Below are 22,564 nucleotides of genomic sequence, written 5' to 3' on the forward strand. Positions count from 1 at the left end.
CTACCACTCGGTGATCACCTCAACACAGAACTGTCAACCAGTCGGTGATCACCTCAACACAGAACTGTCTACCAGTCGGTGATCACCTCAACACAGAACTGTCTACCAGCCGGTGATCACCTCAACACAGAACTGTCTACCAGTCGGTGATCACCTCAACACAGAACTGTCTACCAGTCGGGGATCACCTCAACACAGAACTGTCTACCAGTCGGGGATCACCTCAACACAGAACTGTCTACCAGTCGGGGATAACCTCAACACAGAACTGTCTACCAGTCGGTGATCACCTCAACACAGAACTGTCTACCAGTCGGGGATCACCTCAACACAGAACTGTCTACCAGTCGGCGATCACCTCAACACAGAACTGTCTACCAGTCGGGGATCACCTCAACACAGAACTGTCTACCAGTCGGGGATCACCTCAACACAGAACTGTCTACCAGTCGGTGATCACCTCAACACAGAACTGTCTACCAGTCGGGGATCACCTCAACACAGAACTGTCTACCAGTCGGTGATCACCTCAACACAGAACTGTCTACCAGTCGGGGATCACCTCAACACAGAACTGTCTACCAGTCGGGGATCACCTCAACACAGAACTGTCTACCAGTCGGGGATCACCTCAACACAGAACTGTCTACCAGTCGGGGATCACCTCAACACAGAACTGTCTACCAGTCGGGGATCACCTCAACACAGAGGCACCTGTAGAGACACCTGTAGACACAACCTACACACACCTGTAGAGGCACCTGTTCATATCTACACCTGTATACACCTGTTCATATCTACACCTGTATACACCTGTTCATATCTACACCTGTTTACACCTGTTCATATCTACACCTGTATACACCTGTTCATATCTACACCTGTATACACCTGTTCATATCTACACCTGTATACACCTGTTCATACAGTGTGCATGAAGCCTTTGATATGAACATGGAAGTCCAGAACATTCAACTCCACCGCTGGTTTCTCTGTTGAGTTCAACTCATCTCTATATATCATAATCTACTGGTTTCTCTGTTGAGTTCAACTCATCTCTATCATAATCTACTGGTTTCTCTGTTGAGTTCAACTCATCTCTATCTATCATAATCTACTGGTTTCTCTGCTGAGTTCAACTCATCTCTATCTATCATAATCTACTGGTTTCTCTGTTGAGTTCAACTCATCTCTATCATAATCTACTGGTTTCTCTGTTGAGTTCAACTCATCTCCATCTATCATAATCTACTGGTTTCTCTGTTGAGTTCAACTCATCTCTATCATAATCTACTGGTTTCTCTGTTGAGTTCAACTCATCTCTATATATCATAATCTACTGGTTTCTCTGTTGAGTTCAACTCATCTCTATATATCATAATCTACTGGTTTCTCTGTTGAGTTCAACTCATCTCTATATATCATAATCTACTGGTTTCTCTGTTGAGTTCAACTCATCTCTATCTATCATAATCTACTGGTTTCTCTGTTGAGTTCAACTCATCTCCATCTATCATAATCTACTGGTTTCTCTGTTGAGTTCAACTCATCTCTATCATAATCTACTGGTTTCTCTGTTGAGTTCAACTCATCTCTATCTATCATAATCTACTGGTTTCTCTGTTGAGTTCAACTCATCTCTATCTATCATAATCTACTGGTTTCTCTGTTGAGTTCAACTCATCTCTATCATAATCTACTGGTTTCTCTGCTGAGTTCAACTCACCTCTATCTATCATAATCTACTGGTTTCTCTGTTGAGTTCAACTCATCTCTATCTATCATAATCTACTGGTTTCTCTGTTGAGTTCAACTCATCTCCATCTATCATAATCTACTGGTTTCTCTGTTGAGTTCAACTCATCTCTATCTATCATAATCTACTGGTTTCTCTGTTGAGTTCAACTCATCTCCATCTATCATAATCTACTGGTTTCTCGGTTGAGTTCAACTCATCTCTATCATAATCTACTGGTTTCTCTGTTGAGTTCAACTCATCTCTATCATAATCTACTGGATTCTCTGTTGAGTTCAACTCATCTCTATCTATCATAATCTACTGGTTTCTCTGTTGAGTTCATCTCATCTCTATCTATCATAATCTACTGGTTTCTCTGTTGAGTTCAACTCATCTCTATCATAATCTACTGGTTTCTCTGTTGAGTTCAACTCATCTCTATCATAATCTACTGGTTTCTCTGCTGAGTTCAACTCACCTCTATCTATCATAATCTACTGGTTTCTCTGTTGAGTTCAACTCATCTCTATCTATCATAATCTACTGGTTTCTCTGTTGAGTTCAACTCATCTCCATCTATCATAATCTACTGGTTTCTCTGTTGAGTTCAACTCATCTCTATCTATCATAATCTACTGGTTTCTCTGTTGAGTTCAACTCATCTCCATCTATCATAATCTACTGGTTTCTCTGTTGAGTTCAACTCATCTCTATCATAATCTACTGGTTTCTCTGTTGAGTTCAACTCATCTCTATCATAATCTACTGGTTTCTCTGTTGAGTTCAACTCATCTCTATCTATCATAATCTACTGGTTTCTCTGTTGAGTTCAACTCATCTCTATCTATCATAATCTACTGGTTTCTCTGTTGAGTTCAACTCATCTCTATCTATCATAATCTACTGGTTTCTCTGTTGAGTTCAACTCATCTCTATCTATCATAATCTACTGGTTTCTCTGTTGAGTTCAACTCATCTCCATCTATCATAATCTACTGGTTTCTCTGTTGAGTTCAACTCATCTCTATCTATCATAATCTACTGGTTTCTCTGTTGAGTTCAACTCATCTCTATCATAATCTACTGGTTTCTCTGTTGAGTTCAACTCATCTCCATCTATCATAATCTACTGGTTTCTCTGTTGAGTTCAACTCATCTCTATCATAATCTACTGGATTCTCTGTTGAGTTCAACTCATCTCTATCATAATCTACTGGTTTCTCTGTTGAGTTCAACTCATCTCTATCTATCATAATCTACTGGTTTCTCTGTTGAGTTCAACTCATCTCTATCTATCATAATCTACTGGTTTCTCTGTTGAGTTCAACTCATCTCTATCTATCATCTACTGGTTTCTCTGTTGAGTTCAACTCTACTGGTTTCTCTGTTGAGTTCAACTCATCTCTATCTATCATATCTACTGGTTTCTCTGTTGAGTTCAACTCATCTCTATCTATCATAATCTACTGGTTTCTCTGTTGAGTTCAACTCATCTCTATCTATCATAATCTACTGGTTTCTCTGTTGAGTTCAACTCATCTCTATCTATCATAATCTACTGGTTTCTCTGTTGAGTTCAACTCATCTCTATCTATCATAATCTACTGGTTTCTCTGTTGAGTTCAACTCATCTCTATCTATCATAATCTACTGGTTTCTGTTGAGTTCAACTCATCTCTATCTATCATAATCTACTGGTTTCTCTGAGTTCAACTCATCTCTATCTATCATAATCTACTGGTTTCTCTGTTGAGTTCAACTCATCTCTATCTATCATAATCTACTGGTTTCTCTGTTGAGTTCAACTCATCTCTATCTATCATAATCTACTGGTTTCTCTGTTGAGTTCAACTCATCTCTATCTATCATAATCTACTGGTTTCTCTGTTGAGTTCAACTCATCTCTATCTATCATAATCTACTGGTTTCTCTGTTGAGTTCAACTCATCTCTCTATCTATCATAATCTACTGGTTTCTCTGTTGAGTTCAACTCATCTCTATCTATCATAATCTACTGGTTTCTCTGTTGAGTTCAACTCATCTCTATCTATCATAATCTACTGGTTTCTCTGTTGAGTTCAACTCATCTCTATCTATCATAATCTACTGGTTTCTCTGTTGAGTTCAACTCATCTCTATCTATCATAATCTACTGGTTTCTCTGTTGAGTTCAACTCATCTCTATCATCAATCTACTGGTTTCTCTGTTGAGTTCAACTCATCTCTATCTATCATAATCTACTGGTTTCTCTGTTGAGTTCAACTCATCTCTATCTATCATAATCTACTGGTTTCTCTGTTGAGTTCAACTCATCTCTATCTATCATAATCTACTGGTTTCTCTGTTGAGTTCAACTCATCTCCATCTATCATAATCTACTGGTTTCTCTGTTGAGTTCAACTCATCTCTATCTATCATAATCTACTGGTTTCTCTGTTGAGTTCAACTCATCTCTATCTATCATAATCTACTGGTTTCTCTGTTGAGTTCAACTCATCTCCATCTATCATAATCTACTGGTTTCTCTGTTGAGTTCAACTCATCTCTATCTATCATAATCTACTGGTTTCTCTGTTGAGTTCAACTCATCTCCATCTATCATAATCTACTGGTTTCTCTGTTGAGTTCAACTCATCTCTATCATAATCATAAGTTCAACTCATCTCTATCTGGTTTCTCTGTTGAGTTCAACTCATCTCTATCTATCATAATCTACTGGTTTCTCTGTTGAGTTCAACTCATCTCTATCTATCATAATCTACTGGTTTCTCTGTTGAGTTCAACTCATCTCTATCTATCATAATCTACTGGTTTCTCTGTTGAGTTCAACTCATCTCTATCATCAATCTACTGGTTTCTCTGTTGAGTTCAACTCATCTCTATCATAATCTACTGGTTTCTCTGTTGAGTTCAACTCATCTCTATCTATCATAATCTACTGGTTTCTCTGTTGAGTTCAACTCATCTCTATCATATCTACTGGTTTCTCTGTTGAGTTCAACTCATCTCCATCTATCATAATCTACTGGTTTCTCTGTTGAGTTCAACTCATCTCCATCTATCATAATCTACTGGTTTCTCTGTTGAGTTCAACTCATCTCTATCTATCATAATCTACTGGTTTCTCTGTTGAGTTCAACTCATCTCTATCTATCATAATCTACTGGTTTCTCTGTTGAGTTCAACTCATCTCTATCATCTATCATAATCTACTGGTTTCTCTGTTGAGTTCAACTCATCTCTATCTATCATAATCTACTGGTTTCTCTGTTGAGTTCAACTCATCTCTATCTATCATAATCTACTGGTTTCTCTGTTGAGTTCAACTCATCTCTATCTATCATAATCTACTGGTTTCTCTGTTGAGTTCAACTCATCTCTATCTATCATAATCTACTGGTTTCTCTGTTGAGTTCAACTCATCTCTATCTATCATAATCTACTGGTTTCTCTGTTGAGTTCAACTCATCTCTATCTATCATAATCTACTGGTTTCTCTGTTGAGTTCAACTCATCTCTATCATAATCTACTGGTTTCTCTGTTGAGTTCAACTCATCTCTATCTATCATAATCTACTGGTTTCTCTGTTGAGTTCAACTCATCTCTATCTATCATAATCTACTGGTTTCTCTGTTGAGTTCAACTCATCTCTATCTATCATAATCTACTGGTTTCTCTGTTGAGTTCAACTCATCTCCATCTATCATAATCTACTGGTTTCTCTGTTGAGTTCAACTCATCTCTATCATAATCTACTGGTTTCTCTGTTGAGTTCAACTCATCTCTATCTATCATAATCTACTGGTTTCTCTGTTGAGTTCAACTCATCTCTATCTATCATAATCTACTGGTTTCTCTGTTGAGTTCAACTCATCTCTATCTATCATAATCTACTGGTTTCTCTGTTGAGTTCAACTCATCTCTATCTATCATAATCTACTGGTTTCTCTGTTGAGTTCAACTCATCTCTATCATAATCTACTGGTTTCTCTGTTGAGTTCAACTCATCTCTATCTATCAATCTACTGGTTTCTCTGTTGAGTTCAACTCATCTCTATCTATCATAATCTACTGGTTTCTCTGTTGAGTTCAACTCATCTCTATCTATCATAATCTACTGGTTTCTCTGTTGAGTTCAACTCATCTCTATCTATCATAATCTACTGGTTTCTCTGTTGAGTTCAACTCATCTCTATCTATCATAATCTACTGGTTTCTCTGTTGAGTTCAACTCATCTCTATCTATCATAATCTACTGGTTTCTCTGTTGAGTTCAACTCATCTCTATCTATCATAATCTACTGGTTTCTCTGTTGAGTTCAACTCATCTCTATCATAATCTACTGGTTTCTCTGTTGTGTTCAACTCATCTCTATCTATCATAATCTACTGGTTTCTCTGTTGAGTTCAACTCACCTCTATCTATCATAATCTACTGGTTTCTCTGTTGAGTTCAACTCATCTCTATCTATCATAATCTACTGGTTTCTCTGTTGAGTTCAACTCATCTCCATCTATCATAATCTACTGGTTTCTCTGTTGAGTTCAACTCATCTCTATCTATCATAATCTACTGGTTTCTCTGTTGAGTTCAACTCATCTCTATCTATCATAATCTACTGGTTTCTCTGTTGAGTTCAACTCATCTCCATCTATCATAATCTACTGGTTTCTCTGTTGAGTTCAACTCATCTCTATCTATCATAATCTACTGGTTTCTCTGTTGAGTTCAACTCATCTCCATCTATCATAATCTACTGGTTTCTCTGTTGAGTTCAACTCATCTCTATCATAATCTACTGGTTTCTCTGTTGAGTTCAACTCATCTCTATCATAATCTACTGGATTCTCTGTTGAGTTCAACTCATCTCTATCTATCATAATCTACTGGTTTCTCTGTTGAGTTCAACTCATCTCTATCTATCATAATCTACTGGTTTCTCTGTTGAGTTCAACTCATCTCTATCATAATCTACTGGTTTCTCTGTTGAGTTCAACTCATCTCTATCATAATCTACTGGTTTCTCTGCTGAGTTCAACTCACCTCTATCTATCATAATCTACTGGTTTCTCTGTTGAGTTCAACTCATCTCTATCTATCATAATCTACTGGTTTCTCTGTTGAGTTCAACTCATCTCCATCTATCATAATCTACTGGTTTCTCTGTTGAGTTCAACTCATCTCTATCTATCATAATCTACTGGTTTCTCTGTTGAGTTCAACTCATCTCTATCTATCATAATCTACTGGTTTCTCTGTTGAGTTCAACTCATCTCCATCTATCATAATCTACTGGTTTCTCTGTTGAGTTCAACTCATCTCTATCTATCATAATCTACTGGTTTCTCTGTTGAGTTCAACTCATCTCCATCTATCATAATCTACTGGTTTCTCTGTTGAGTTCAACTCATCTCTATCATAATCTACTGGTTTCTCTGTTGAGTTCAACTCATCTCTATCATAATCTACTGGATTCTCTGTTGAGTTCAACTCATCTCTATCTATCATAATCTACTGGTTTCTCTGTTGAGTTCAACTCATCTCTATCTGTCATAATCTACTGGTATCTCTGTTGAGTTCAACTCATCTCTATCTATCATAATCTACTGGTTTCTCTGTTGAGTTCAACTCATCTCTATCTATCATAATCTACTGGTTTCTCTGTTGAGTTCAACTCATCTCCATCTATCATAATCTACTGGTTTCTCTGTTGAGTTCAACTCATCTCTATCTATCATAATCTACTGGTTTCTCTGTTGAGTTCAACTCATCTCTATCATAATCTACTGGTTTCTCTGTTGAGTTCAACTCATCTCCATCTATCATAATCTACTGGTTTCTCTGTTGAGTTCAACTCATCTCTATCATAATCTACTGGTTTCTCTGTTGAGGTCAACTCATCTCTATCATAATCTACTGGTTTCTCTGTTGAGTTCAACTCATCTCTATCTATCATAATCTACTGGTTTCTCTGTTGAGTTCAACTCATCTCTATCTATCATAATCTACTGGTTTCTCTGTTGAGTTCAACTCATCTCTATCTATCATAATCTACTGGTTTCTCTGTTGAGTTCAACTCATCTCTATCATAATCTACTGGTTTCTCTGTTGAGTTCAACTCATCTCTATCATAATCTACTGGTTTCTCTGTTGAGTTCAACTCATCTCTATCTATCATAATCTACTGGTTTCTATGTTGAGTTCAACTCATCTCTATCTATCATAATCTACTGGTTTCTCTGTTGAGTTCAACTCATCTCTATCTATCATAATCTACTGGTGTCTCTGTTGAGTTCAACTCATCTCTATCTATCATAATCTACTGGTTTCTCTGTTGAGTTCAACTCATCTCTATCTATCATAATCTACTGGTTTCTCTGTTGAGTTCAACTCATCTCTATCTATCATAATCTACTGGTTTCTCTGTTGAGTTCAACTCATCTCTATCATAATCTACTGGTTTCTCTGTTGTGTTCAACTCATCTCTATCTATCATAATCTACTGGTTTCTCTGTTGAGTTCAACTCATCTCTATCATAATCTAATGGTTTCTCTGTTGAGTTCAACTCATCTCTATCTATCATAATCTACTGGTTTCTCTGTTGAGTTCAACTCATCTCTATCTATCATAATCTACTGGTTTCTCTGTTGAGTTCAACTCATCTCCATCTATCATAATCTACTGGTTTCTCTGTTGAGTTCAACTCATCTCTATCATAATCTACTGGTTTCTCTGTTGAGTTCAACTCATCTCTATCATAATCTACTGGTTTCTCTGTTGAGTTCAACTCATCTCTATCTATCATAATCTACTGGTTTCTCTGTTGAGTTCAACTCATCTCTATCATAATCTACTGGTTTCTCTGTTGAGTTCAACTCATCTCTATCTATCATAATCTACTGGTTTCTCTGTTGAGTTCAACTCATCTCTATCTATCATAATCTACTGGTTTCTCTGTTGAGTTCAACTCATTTCTATCATAATCTACTGGTTTCTCTGTTGAGTTCAACTCATCTCTATCTATCATAATCTACTGGTTTCTCTGTTTAGTTAAACTCATCTCCATCTATCATAATCTACTGGTTTCTCTGTTGAGTTCAACTCATCTCTATCATAATCTACTGGTTTCTCTGTTGAGTTCAACTCATCTCTATCTATCATAATCTACTGGTTTCTCTGTTGAGTTCAACTCATCTCCATCTATCATAATCTATTGGTTTCTCTGTTGAGTTCAACTCATCTCTATCATAATCTACTGGTTTCTCTGTTGAGTTCAACTCATCTCTATCATAATCTACTGGTTTCTCTGTTGAGTTCAACTCATCTCTATCATAATCTACTGGTTTCTCTGTTGAGTTCAACTCATCTCTATCTATCATAATCTACTGGTTTCTCTGTTGAGTTCAACTCATCTCTATCTATCATAATCTACTGGTTTCTCTGTTGAGTTCAACTCATTTCTATCATAATCTACTGGTTTCTCTGTTGAGTTCAACTCATCTCTATCTATCATAATCTACTGGTTTCTCTGTTTAGTTAAACTCATCTCCATCTATCATAATCTACTGGTTTCTCTGTTGAGTTCAACTCATCTCTATCATAATCTACTGGTTTCTCTGTTGAGGTCAACTCATCTCTATCTATCATAATCTACTGGTTTCTCTGTTGAGTTCAACTCATCTCTATCTATCATAATCTACAAGTCTGGTCTAAACCACTTAGTGACCTTTCACCCAGAACAAGTTGCCTTGTCACTTCCTGTTTTCCTGAAACTACAGAATTCTGTGGCGGTGGAAGGAGGGATGAATGAGGAGAGGGGAAGAGGAGAGGAGAGGCGGAGATGAGAAGACAGGAGGAGAGGAGAAGAGGAGAGAATGTTTTTATACTTTCAAAGATTTCTGTTGCCTTCCTTACTGACTCTTAAGGCCTTTTCTGGTTTGGGGAAAAAAATCCTTCCTCTCTAAGTAGGCAAACGGAAGACAGTCCTCCCCTCCTCGATAGCGTCCTTTTGGTGAGGAATCACACGTGTATCCTTCCACAGAAAACAGTCCTCCCCTCCTCGATAGCCTCCTTTTGGCGAGGAATCACACGTGTATCCTTCCACACAAGACAGTCCTCCCCTCCACGTGTATCCTTCCACAGAAGACAGTCCTCCCCTCCACGTGTATCCTTCCACAGAAGACAGTCCTCCCCTCCACGTGTATCCTTCCACAGAAGACAGTCCTCCCCTCCTCGATAGCCTCCTCTTGGCGAGGTATCACACGTGTATCCTTCCACAGAAGACAGTCCTCCCCTCCACGTGTATCCTTCCACAGAAGACAGTCCTCCCCTCCTCGATAGCGTCCTCTTGGCGAGGAATCACACGTGTATCTTTCCACAGAAGACAGTCCTCCCCTCCACGTGTATCCTTCCACAGAAGACAGTCCTCCCCTCCTCGATAGCGTCTTCTTGGCGAGGAATCACACGTGTATCCTTCTACAGAAGACAGTCCTCCCCTCCACGTGTATCCTTCCACAGAAGACAGTCCTCCCCTCCACGTGTATCCTTCCACAAAAGACAGTCCTCCCCTCCTCGATAGCGTCCTCTTGGTGAGGAATCACACGTGTATCCTTCCACAGAAGACAGTCCTCCCCTCCTCGATAGCGTCCTCTTGGCGAGGAATCACACGTGTATCCTTCCACAGAAGACAGTCCTCCCCTCCACGTGTATCCTTCCACAGAAGACAGTCCTCCCCTCCTCGATAGCGTCCTCTTGGTGAGGAATCACACGTGTATCCTTCCACAGAAGACAGTCCTCCCCTCCACGTGTATCCTTCCACAGAAGACAGTCCTCCCCTCCTCGATAGCGTCCTCTTGGCGAGGAATCACACGTGTATCCTTCCACAGAAGACAGTCCTCCCCTCCTCGATAGCGTCCTCTTGGCGAGGAATCACACGTGTATCCTTCCACAGAAGACAGTCCTCCCCTCCACGTGTATCCTTCCACAGAAGACAGTCCTCCCCTCCTCGATAGCGTCCTCTTGGTGAGGAATCACACGTGTATCCTTCCACAGAAGACAGTCCTCCCCTCCACGTGTATCCTTCCACAGAAGACAGTCCTCCCCTCCTCGATAGCGTCCTCTTGGTGAGGAATCAGTATCAGTATATTATATTCACGTTTTATATTGTCACACAGTCACTCCTCACCCACAGATAGAGCACCAAGCCTGCTTCCCAAACTGCACCCTATTCCCTACGTAGTACAGTACTTTGAGTACGCCCCCTCTAGACCCTGGTAGGGCATAATATAGGGAGTAGGGTTCCATTTAGAACACAGCATAGAGTTCCATTTAGAACATAGCATAGGGTTCCATTTAGAACACAGGGTTCCATTTAGAACATAGCATAGGGTTCCATTTAGAACATAGCATAGGGTTCCATTTAGAACATAGCATAGGGTTCCATTTAGAACATAGCATAGGGTTCCATTTAGAACATAGCATAGGGTTCCATTTAGAACACATCATAGGGTTCCATTTAGAACACAGCATAGGGTTCCATTTAGAACACAGCATAGGGTTCCATTTAGAACATAGCATAGGGTTCCATTTAGAACACAGCATAGGGTTCCATTTAGAACACAGCATAGGGTTCCATTTAGAACACAGCATAGGGTTCCATTTAGAACATAGCATAGGGTTCCATTTAGAACACAGCATAGGATTCCATTTAGAACACAGCATAGGGTTCCATTTAGAACATAGCATAGGGTTCCATTTAGAACACATCATAGGGTTCCATTTAGAACATAGCATAGGGTTCCATTTAGAACATAGCATAGGGTTCCATTTAGAACACATCATAGGGTTCCATTTAGAACACAGCATAGGGTTCCATTTAGAACACAGCATAGGGTTCCATTTAGAACATAGCATAGGGTTCCATTTAGAACATAGCATAGGGTTCCATTTAGAACACAGCATAGGGTTCCATTTAGAACACAGCATAGGGTTCCATTTAGAACACAGCATAGGGTTCCATTTAGAACATAGCATAGGGTTCCATTTAGAACATAGCATAGGGTTCCATTTAGAACACAACCCATGTCTGAGACAGACACAAAAGCTTTATAACAGTTAGACCAGTAATAACATCAGGCTTGAGAACAGTTATAACATGTTATAGAACAACAGGCTTGAGAACAGTTATAACATGTTATAGAACAACAGGCTTGAGAACAGTTATAACATGTTATAGAACAACAGGCTTGAGAACAGTTATAACATGTTATAGAACAACAGGCTTGAGCCTCCATGTGTTGCCTTCCATTTGCTCCTCGCTGGTTGATCACTATATCAATTTAACCTGTACGAATAAACTGCTTATTAAAACAGGCCTCAGACTCCTGTGGTCGATACGTGTGTGTGTGTGTGTGTGTGTGTGTGTGTGTGTGTGTGTGTGTGTGTGTGTGTGTGTGTGTGTGTGTGTGTGTGTGTGTGTGTGTGTGTGTGTGTGTGTGTGTGTGTGTGTCTCTGTACTGGTGCTGGAGAAAGAGAGGAGGAGGAGAGATTTGATGGGGTTGGAGGGTGATACGAGAAGGGGGAGGGAGAGATCTACTGTTACTCCCCAGGGAGGTGAGGCTGGGGGAGGAGAGGAGGGGGAGAGAACTACTGTTACTCCCCAGGGAGGTGAGGCTGGGGGAGGAGGGGAGAGGGGAGGGAGAGAACTACTGTTACTCACCAGGGAGGTGAGGCTGGGGGAGTAGGGGAGAGGGGAGGGAGAGAACTACTGTTACTCCCCAGGGAGATGAGGCTGGGGGAGGAGAGGATGGAGGAGAGGGAGAGAACTACTGTTACTCCCCAGGGAGGTGAGGCTGGGGGAGGAGAGGACTACTGTTACTCCCCAGGGAGGTGAGGCTGGGGAGGAGAGGAGGGAGGAGAGGGGAGGGAGAGAACTACTGTTACTCACCAGGGAGGTGAGGCTGGGGAGGAGAGGAGGGAGGAGAGGACTACTGTTACTCCCCAGGGAGGTGAGGCTGGGGAGGAGAGGAGGGAGGAGAGGGGAGGGAGAGAACTACTGTTACTCACCAGGGAGGTGAGGCTGGGGAGGAGAGGAGGGAGGAGAGGGGAGGGAGAGAACTACTGTTACTCCCCAGGGAGGTGAGGCTGGGGAGGAGAGGAGGGAGGAGAGGGGAGGGAGAGAACTACTGTTACTCCCCAGGGAGGTGAGGCTGGGGGAGGAGAGGAGGGAGGAGAGGAGAGGGGAGGGAGAGAACTACTGTTACTCCCCAGGGAGGTGAGGCTGGGGGAGGAGAGGGGAGGGAGAGAACTACTGTTACTTACCAGGGAGGTGAGGCTGGGGGGGAGATGTGAGAGCTTTAACTCTATTAGTTCTAGTTCTAATAGTTTTAACTCTATTAGTTCTAGTTCTAATAGTTTTAACTCTATTAGTTCTAGTTCTAACAGTTTTAACTCTATTAGTACTAACAGTTTTAACTATTAGTTCTAGTTCAGTTCTAACTCTATTAGTTCTAACAGTTTGAACTCTGTTAGTTCTAACAGTTCTAACAGTTTTAACTCTATTAGTTCTAGTTCAGTTTGAACTCTATTAGTTCTAGTTCTAACAGTTTTAACTCTATTAGTTCTACCAGTTTTAACTCTATTAGTTCTAGTTCAGTTTAAACTCTATTAGTTCTAGTTCTAACAGTTCTAACTCTATTAGTTCTAGTTCAGTTTGAACTCTTAGTTCTAACAGTTTTAACTCTATTAGTTCTAGTTCAGTTTTAACTCTATTAGTTCTAACAGTTTGAACTCTATTAGTTCTAGTTCAGTTTTAACTCTATTAGTTCTAACAGTTTTAACTCTATTAGTTCTAACAGTTTTAACTCTATTAGTTCTAACAGTTTGAACTCTATTAGTTCTAGTTCAGTTTTAACTCTATTAGTTCTAGTTCAGTTTTAACTCTATTAGTTCTAACAGTTTTAACTCTATTAGTTCTAACAGTTTTAACTCTATTAGTTCTAGTTCTAACAGTTTTAACTCTATTAGTTCTAACAGTTTGAACTCTATTAGTTCTAGTTCAGTTTTAACTCTATTAGTTCTAACAGTTTTAACTCTATTAGTTCTAGTTCTAACAGTTTTAACTCTATTAGTTCTAGTTCAGTTTTAACTCTATTAGTTCTAGTTCTAACAGTTTTAACTCTATTAGTTCTAGTTCAGTTTTAACTCTATTAGTTCTAACAGTTTTAACTCTATTAGTTCTAGTTCAGTTTTAACTCTATTAGTTCTAGTTCAGTTTTAACTCTATTAGTTCTAACAGTTTTAACTCTATTAGTTCTAGTTCAGTTTTAACTCTATTAGTTCTAGTTCTAACAGTTTTAACTCTATTAGTTCTAGTTCAGTTTTAACTCTATTAGTTCTAGTTCAGTTTTAACTCTATTAGTTCTAGTTCTAACAGTTTTAACTCTATTAGTTCTAGTTCAGTTTTAACTCTATTAGTTCTAGTTCAGTTTTAACTCTATTAGTTCTAGTTCAGTTTTAACTCTATTAGTTCTAGTTCTGTCACGCCCTGGTCTTAGTATTTTGTGTTCTTTATTATTTTGGTCAGGCCAGGGTGTGACATGGGTTTATTTATGTGGTGTGTTTTGTCTAGGGGTTTTTGTAGGTATTGGGATTGTGGTTAGTGGGGTTGTCTAGAAAAGTCTATGGTTGCCTGGAGTGGTTTTCAATCAGAGGCAGGTGTTTATCGTTGTCTCTGATTGGGAACCATATTTAGGCAGCCATATTCTTTGAGTGTTTCGTGGGTGATTGTTCCTGTCTCTGTGCTTGTTTGCACCAGATAGGGCTGTTTTGGGTTTTCACGGTTATTGTTTTTGTATACTGTTCGTATTTTTCATCTTAATTAAAGATGTATACAAATAACCACGCTGCATTTTGGTCCTCTCTTTCACCGGAACAAAACCTTAACAAGTTCTAACAGTTTTAACTCTATTTAGTTCTAGTTCACTTTGAACTCTTATTAGTTCTAACAGTTTGAACTGTTTTAGTTCTAACAGTTTGAGCTCTATTGGTTATAGTTCTAACAGAGAGAGAGAGAGGTGGGTGGGGTCAGCCTGGGAGAGAGAGATGGTTGGGTGGGGTCAGCCTGGGAGAGAGAGATGGTTGGGTGGGGTCAGCCTGGGAGAGAGAGATGGTTGGGTGGGGTCAGCCTGGGAGAGAGAGAGATGGTTGGGTGGGGTCAGCCTGGGAGAGAGAGAGATGGTTGGGTGGGGTCAGCCTGGGAGAGAGAGAGATGGTGGGGTCAGCCTGGGAGAGAGAGAGAGAGGTGGGTGGCGTCAGCCTGGGAGAGAGAGATGGTTGGGTGGGGTCAGCCTTTGAGAGAGAAAGCGAGAGAGGAGGAGGAGGTGTAGTGAGTAAGAGAAGAACGGGAGAGAACAAATTGTGGCTAAGTATATTGTCATTTAAGTTGTAATAGGAGGAAGATGGAGGAAGGGAGGAGGAGGATGGAGGGAAGGAGGAGGAGAGGGATGGATGGAAGGAGGGGGAGGAGGTGTAGAGAGGAAGAGAGGAACGGGAGAGAACAAATTGTGGCTAAGTATGTTGTGATTTAAGTTGTAATAGGAGGAAGATGGAAGGGAGGGAAAAGGAGGATGGAGGGAGGGAAAGGGGAGGGAGGGAGGGAAGGATGGAGGGAGGGAGGAGAGGGAGGGAGGGAAGGAGGACAGGGATGGAGGGAGAAGGAGGATGGAGGGAGGGAAGGAGGAGGAGATGGATGGAGGGAGGAAGGAGGAGTGGGATGGAGGGAACTGTATTGTACTGTAGTTAAAGTGATTTAAGGGGAAATACTCCCTTTCTCCACCACTTTATAGAGAGAGAGAGAGTGAGGGAGAGGGAGAGTAAGAGAGAGAGTGAGGGAGAGAGAGAGAGAGTGAGGGAGAGAGAGAGTGAGGGAGAGAGAGAGTGAGGGAGCGAGAGAGAGAGTGAGCGAGAGAGAGAGTGAGGGAGAGAGAGAGGGAGAGAGAGTGAGGGAGAGAGAGAGAGTGAGGGAGAGAGAGAGGGAGAGAGAATGAGGGAGAGAGTGTGAGAGACAGAGAGAGTGTGAGAGAGAGTGAGAGTGAGGGATAGAGAGAGAGAGATGGATAGAGAGAAGAAACCATTCCATTCGTATGTGTATTTATTATGGATCCCCATTAGTTCCTGCCAAGGCAGCAGCTACTCTTCCTGGGGTTTATTATGGATCCCCATTAGTTCCTGCCAAGGCAGCAGCTACTCTTCCTGGGGTTTATTATGGATCCCCATTAGTTCCTGCCAAGGCAGCAGCTACTCTTCCTGAGGTTTATTATGGATCCCCATTAGTTCCTGCCAAGACAGCAGCTACTCTTCCTGGGGTCTAGCAAAATTAAGGGCAGTTTATTCAATTTTAAAAACATTACAATACATTCACATATTTCACAACACACTGCGTGCCCTCGGGCCCCTACTCCACCACTAACTAACACATATCTACAACACACTGTGTGCCCTTGGGCCCCTACTCCACCACTACCACACATTATCTACAACACACTGTGTGCCCTCGGGCCCCTAGTGTGAGGATCAGCGTGGCGGATGTGTCGTTACCTACCCTTACCACCTGGGGGCGGCCTGTCAGGAAGTCCAGGATCCAGTTGCAGAGAGAGGTGTTTAGTCCCAGGGTCGTTAGCTTATTGGTGAGCTTTGAGGGCACTATGGTGTTGAACGCTGATGTCAATGAACAGCATTCTCACATAGGTGTTCCTTTTGTCCAGGTGGGAAAGGGCAGTGTGGAGGGCGATTGAGATTGCGTCATCTGTAGATCTGTTGGGGTGGTATGTGAATTGGAGTGGATCTAGGGTTTCTGGGATGATGGTGTTGATGTGAGCCATGACCAGCCTTTCAAAGCACTTCATGGCTACAGACGTGAGTGCTATGGGTCGGTAGTCATTTAGGCAGGTTACCTTGGTGTTCTTGGGCACAGAGACAGGGTGGTCTGCTTGAAACATGTTGGTATTACAGACTCAGACAGGGAGAGGTTTAAAATGTCAGTGAAGACACTTGCCAGTTGGTCAGCGCATGCTTGGAGTACACGTCCTGGTCATCCGTCTGGACCTGCGGCTGAATGTTGTCCTGTTTAAAGGTCTTACTCACATCGGCTACGGAGAGCGTGATCACACAGTCGTCCAGAACAGCTGATGCTCTCATGCATGTTTCAGTGTTGCTTGCCTTGAAGCGAGCATAGAAGTAATTTAGCTCGTCTGGTAGGCTCGTGTCACTGGGCAGCTTGAACAGATGGCAGTGGGGGTTTACTCGCTTGCCTACGAACTCTCAGGAGGCAGCCTGACCTCCGCCCTTCTCCACCTTTTCTTCGCGCAAATGACAGGGATTTGGGCCTGTTCCTGGGAAAGCAGTATATCCTTTGCGTCGGACTCGTCGGACTCGTTAAAGGAAAACGCTTCTTCCGTTTTGAGGTGTTCTGATCTAGAAGTTATTTTCGGTGATGAGAGACAGTAGCGGCAACATTTAAAATAAGTTAAAAAATAAATGACAAACAACCCAAAAAAAACCTAACAAAATAGCAGAGTTGGTTCGGAGCACCTAAAACGCCAGGCCTCCTCGCCGGCGCCATTCATTCTAACTCGTACATTTATGTATTTCATTTTCAATACATTTGAAAACATTTCTATTTATGTTTTCACTTTGTCATTAAATTTAATTTGGGTATTGTTTACTGAGAAATAAAAAATGATTTAATCCATTTTGAATTCAGGCTGTAAAAACAAAATGTGGATACATCAAGTGGCTTGAATACTTTCTGAAGGCGCTGAATGCTGTTGTAATGGCCGGGTAGTGCACCGGGAAACAAGACACAGTTTATGCCTGTTGATAACCTCACACCCCGGGAAACAACACAGAGTTTATGCCTGTTGATAACCTCACACCTCGTGAAACAACACAGAGTTTATGCCTGTTGATAACCTCACACCCCGGGAAACAACACAGAGTTTATGCCTGTTGATAACCTCACACCCCGGGAAACAACACAGAGTTTATGCCTGTTGATAACCTCACACCTCAGAGAGGTTTTAAGCGCATGCATTAGGCTAGGATATTTTCCATTAGCAAGACTGACCATTAGGCTAGATAGGATAATGACCCATTAGCAGGACTGACCATTAGGCTAGGATAATTTGCATTAGCAGGACTGACCAATAGGCTAGGATAATTTGCATTAGCAGGACTGACCATTAGGCTAGGATCATTTGCATTAGCAGGACTGACCATTAGGCTAACCTTTACCATAGGACTGACCATTAGGCTAACCTTTACCATAGGACTCAAATCTATTGTGAAAAGACAGAAACACAAAGCCTTTATTCTCATCTGCATGTATTTCACTGGGACAGTAACGTTGGTTAATGAGGAGTCCATTCACTTCCTCCCTGACCATCTAGAAGTCTGAGTGTAACTGAACGGAGGTGGAGCTGTACACCCTGAACATTTCCCTGGGACAGTAACGTTGGTTAATGAGGAGTCCATTCACTTCCTCCCTGACCATCTAGAAGTCTGAGTGTAACTGAACGGAGGTGGAGCTGTACACCCTGAACATTGTATTGCTTCAACTTGTTGTTTCATTTGCCCTCTGTTTCTATACTGGTTTGTTGTTGGGCAAAGCCATCTGGCCTCTGTTTCCATACCAGTTTGTTGTTGGGCAAAGCCATCTGGCCTCTGTTTCTATACTGGTTTGTCGTTGGGCAAAGTCATCTGGCCTCTGTTTCTATATTGGTTTGTCGTTGGGCAAAGTCATCTGGCCTCTGTTTCTATATTGGTTTGTCGTTGGGCAAAGCCATCTGGCCTCTGTTTCCATACTGGTTTGTTGTTGGGCAAAGCCATTGGGCAAAGCCATCTGGCCTCTGTTTCCATACTGGTTTGTTGTTGGGCAAAGCCATCTGGCCTCTGTTTCCATACTGGTTTGTTGTTGGGCAAAGCCATCTGGCCTCTGTTTCCATACTGGTTTGTTGTTGGGCAAAGCCATCTGGCCTCTGTTTCTATACTGGTTTGTTGTTGGGCAAAGCCATCTGACCTCTGTTTCCATACTGGTTTGTTGTTGGGCAAAGCCATCTGGCCTCTGTTTCTATACTGGTTTGTCGTTGGGCAAAGTCATCTGGCCTCTGTTTCTATATTGGTTTGTCGTTGGGCAAAGTCATCTGGCCTCTGTTTCTATATTGGTTTGTCGTTGGGCAAAGCCATCTGGCCTCTGTTTCCATACTGGTTTGTTGTTGGGCAAAGCCATTGGGCAAAGCCATCTGGCCTCTGTTTCCATACTGGTTTGTTGTTGGGCAAAGCCATCTGGCCTCTGTTTCCATACTGGTTTGTTGTTGGGCAAAGCCATCTGGCCTCTGTTTCCATACTGGTTTGTTGTTGGGCAAAGCCATCTGGCCTCTGTTTCTATACTGGTTTGTTGTTGGGCAAAGCCATCTGACCTCTGTTTCCATACTGGTTTGTTGTTGGTCAAAGCCATCTGGCCTCTGTTTCCATACTGGTTTGTTGTTGGTCAAAGCCATCTGACCTCTGTTTCTATACTGGTTTGTTGTTGGTCAAAGCCATCTGACCTCTGTTTCTATACTGGTTTGTTGTTGGGCAAAGCCATCTGGCCTCTGTTTCCATAGCAGTTTGTTGTAGTGCAGTAGTTTAAACACTGTTCTCTCTATGAGGTGACTGGATTATGGACAGTAGTTTAAACACTGTTCTCTCTATGAGGTGACTGGATTATGGACAGTAGTTTAAACACTGTTCTCTCTATGAGGTGACTGGATTATGGACAGTAGTTTAAACACTGTTCTCTCTATGAGGTGACTGGATTATGGACAGTAGTTTAAACACTGTTCTCTCTATGAGGTGACTGGATTATGGACAGTAGTTTAAACACTGTTCTCTCTATGAGGTGACTGGATTATGGGCAGTAGTTTAAACACTGTTCTCTCTATGAGGTGACTGGATTATGGACAGTAGTTTAAACACTGTTCTCTCTATGAGGTGACTGGATTATGGGCAGTAGTTTAAACACTGTTCTCTCTATGAGGTGACTGGATTATGGACAGTAGTTTAAACACTGTTCTCTCTATGAGGTGACTGGATTATGGACAGTAGTTTAAACACTGTTCTCTCTATGAGGTGACTGGATTATGGACAGTAGTTTAAACACTGTTCTCTCTATGAGGTGACTGGATTATGGGCAGTAGTTTAAACACTGTTCTCTCTATGAGGTGACTGGATTATGGACAGTAGTTTAAACACTGTTCTCTCTATGAGGTGACTGGATTATGGACAGTAGTTTAAACGCCGTCCTCTCCTCGCCAGTCTCCTGTGTCACACAGTCCCCACCAGCAGTACTACAGTACTTCACACCTCATGTCTTTTCCCACAGAATCATCAGCATCATTAGCATCAGTATCATTAGCATCATCAGCATTAGCAGAATTAGCATCAGCAGCATTAGCATCAGCAGCATTAGCATCAGCAGCATTAGCATCAGCAGCATTAGCATCATCATCAGCATAATTAGCATCAGCAGCATTAGCATCATTAGCTGCATTAGCATCATTAGCAGAATTAGCATCATCATCAGCATCATTAGCATCATTAGCATCATTAGCAGCATTAGCATCATCGTCAGCATAATTAGCATCAGCAGCATTAGCATCATTGCTAACGGTTACAAAGTGTAGACGATACAGTGCCGTCAGAAAAGTATTCACACCCCTTGACTTTTCCCCCATTTTGTTGTGTTGCAAAGTGGGAGTAAAATGTATTGAATTGTCATTTATTTTCTACACAAAATACTCCATAATGTCAAAGTGTAGAAAAATGATAACCTTTATTATAAAGTAATGACAAATGAAGCCTCATACAGTACATTCAGAAAGTATTCAGACCCCTTGACTTTTTCCACCATTTGTTACATAACAGCTTTATTCTAAAATTCATTCCATTAATATCCCATAATGACAAAGCAAAAACAGAATTTATAGACATTTTTTGCACGTCAATGTTCTTGAAATATCACATTTTACAAAAAGTATTCAGACCCTTTACTCAGTACTTTGTTGAAGCACCTTTGGCAGCGATAACAGTCTTGAGTCTTCTTGGGTTTGACGCTACAAGCTTGGCACACCTGTATCTGGGGAGTTTCTCCCATTGTTCTCTGCAGATCCTCTCAAGCTCTGCCAGGTTGGATGGGGAGCGTCGCTGCTCAGCTATTTTCAGGTCTCTCCAGAGATGTTCGATCGGGTTCAAGTCCGGGCTCTGGCTGGGCCACTCAAGGACATTCAGAGACTTGTCCCGAAGCCACTCCTGCGTTGTCTTGGCTGTGTGCTTAGGGTCTGAGGTCCTGAGTGCTCTGGAGCAGGTTTACATCAAGGATCTCTCTGTACTTTGCTCTGTTCATCTTTCCCTCGATCCTGATTAGTCTCCCTGCTGTTGAAAAACATCCCCACAGCATGATGCTGCCACCACCACCATGCTCCACCGTAGGGATGGTGCCAGGTTTCCTCCAAAAGTGAAGCTTTACATTCAGAGCCAAAGAGTTCAATCTTGGTTTCAACAGACCAGAGAATCTTGGCAAACCATCTTTGGTGCCTCTCTACCATAAAGGTCTGATTGGTGGAGTGCTGTAGAGATGCTTGTCCTTCTGGAAGGTTCTCCCATCTCCACAGAGGAACTCTGGAGCTCTGTCAGAGTGACCATCGGGTTCTTGGTCACCTCCCTGACCAAGGCCATTCTCCCCTGATTGCTCATTTTGGCTAGGTGGCCAGCTCTAGGAAGAGTCTTGGTGGTTCCAAACTTCTTCCATTTAAGAATGATGGACGCCATTGTGTTCTTGGGGACCTTCAATGCTACAGAAATGTGTTGCTACCCTTCCCTAGATCTGTTCCTCGACACAATCCTGTCTCTGAGCTCTACGGACAATTCCTTCAACCTCATGGTTTGGTTTTTGCTCTGTCATGCACTGTTAATTGTTGGACCTTATATAGACAGGTGTGTGTCTTTCCAGATCATTTGCAATCAATTGAACTTACCACAGGTGGACTCCAATGAAGTTGTAGAAACATCTCAAGGATGATCAATAGAAACAGGAAGTACCTGAACTCACAGCAAAGGGTCTGAATACTTATGTAAATAAGGTATTTCTATTTTTTTTTTAAACCTGTGTTTTGCTTTGTCATTATGGGGTATTGTGATGTCATTATGGGGTATTGTGATGTCATTATGGGGTATTGTGATGTCATTATGGGGTATTGTGATGTCATTATGGGGTATTGTGCGTAGATTGATAATTTAATCAATCTTAGAATAAGGCTGTAACGTAACAACATGTAGAAAAGGGGAAGGGGTCTGAATACTTTCTGAATGCACAGTAACCTTGTGTATCTTGATTAGAGAAAGTATTCACCCTCCCTGAGTCAATACATGTTAGAAAAACCTTTGGCAGAGATGTCAAGCTGTCAGTCTTTTAGGATACATCTCTAAGAGATTTGCACACATGAATTCAAGTCTTGCCATAGATTTTTAAGACAATTTAAGTCAAAACTGTAACAAGGCCACTTAGGAATATTCCATGTTGTCTTGGTAAGCAACTCCAGTGTAGATTTGGCTTTGTGTTGTAGGATATTTTTCTGCTGAAAGGTGAATTAATCTCCTAGTGTCTGTTGGAAAGCAAACTGAACCAGGTTTTCCTTTGGGATTTTGCCTGTGCTTAGCTCTATTCCATGTATTTTTATCCTGAAAAAACTCCCTAGTCCTTGCCAATGGCAAGCATACCCATAACATG

The 22,564-nt window shown here is 41.5% G+C and overlaps 1 protein-coding gene across 1 annotated transcript in view; it reads left to right on the forward strand.

The window, feature by feature from the left end:
* LOC139419757 (amyloid beta precursor protein binding family B member 2-like) overlaps nucleotides 1-214 on the forward strand; it is a gene marked incomplete at its 5' end in the record, with an annotated part of 66,561 nt that extends 66,347 nt beyond the window's left edge. The window contains 1 exon segment of the mRNA XM_071169756.1: nucleotides 1-214. This exon segment is cut by the window's left edge and continues 345 nt beyond it.
* Nucleotides 215-22,564: the final 22,350 nt, after the last annotated feature.

This window comes from Oncorhynchus clarkii, chromosome 10 (assembly GCF_045791955.1).
Source record: "Oncorhynchus clarkii lewisi isolate Uvic-CL-2024 chromosome 10, UVic_Ocla_1.0, whole genome shotgun sequence".
Classification (NCBI taxonomy): Eukaryota; Metazoa; Chordata; class Actinopteri; order Salmoniformes; family Salmonidae; genus Oncorhynchus; species Oncorhynchus clarkii.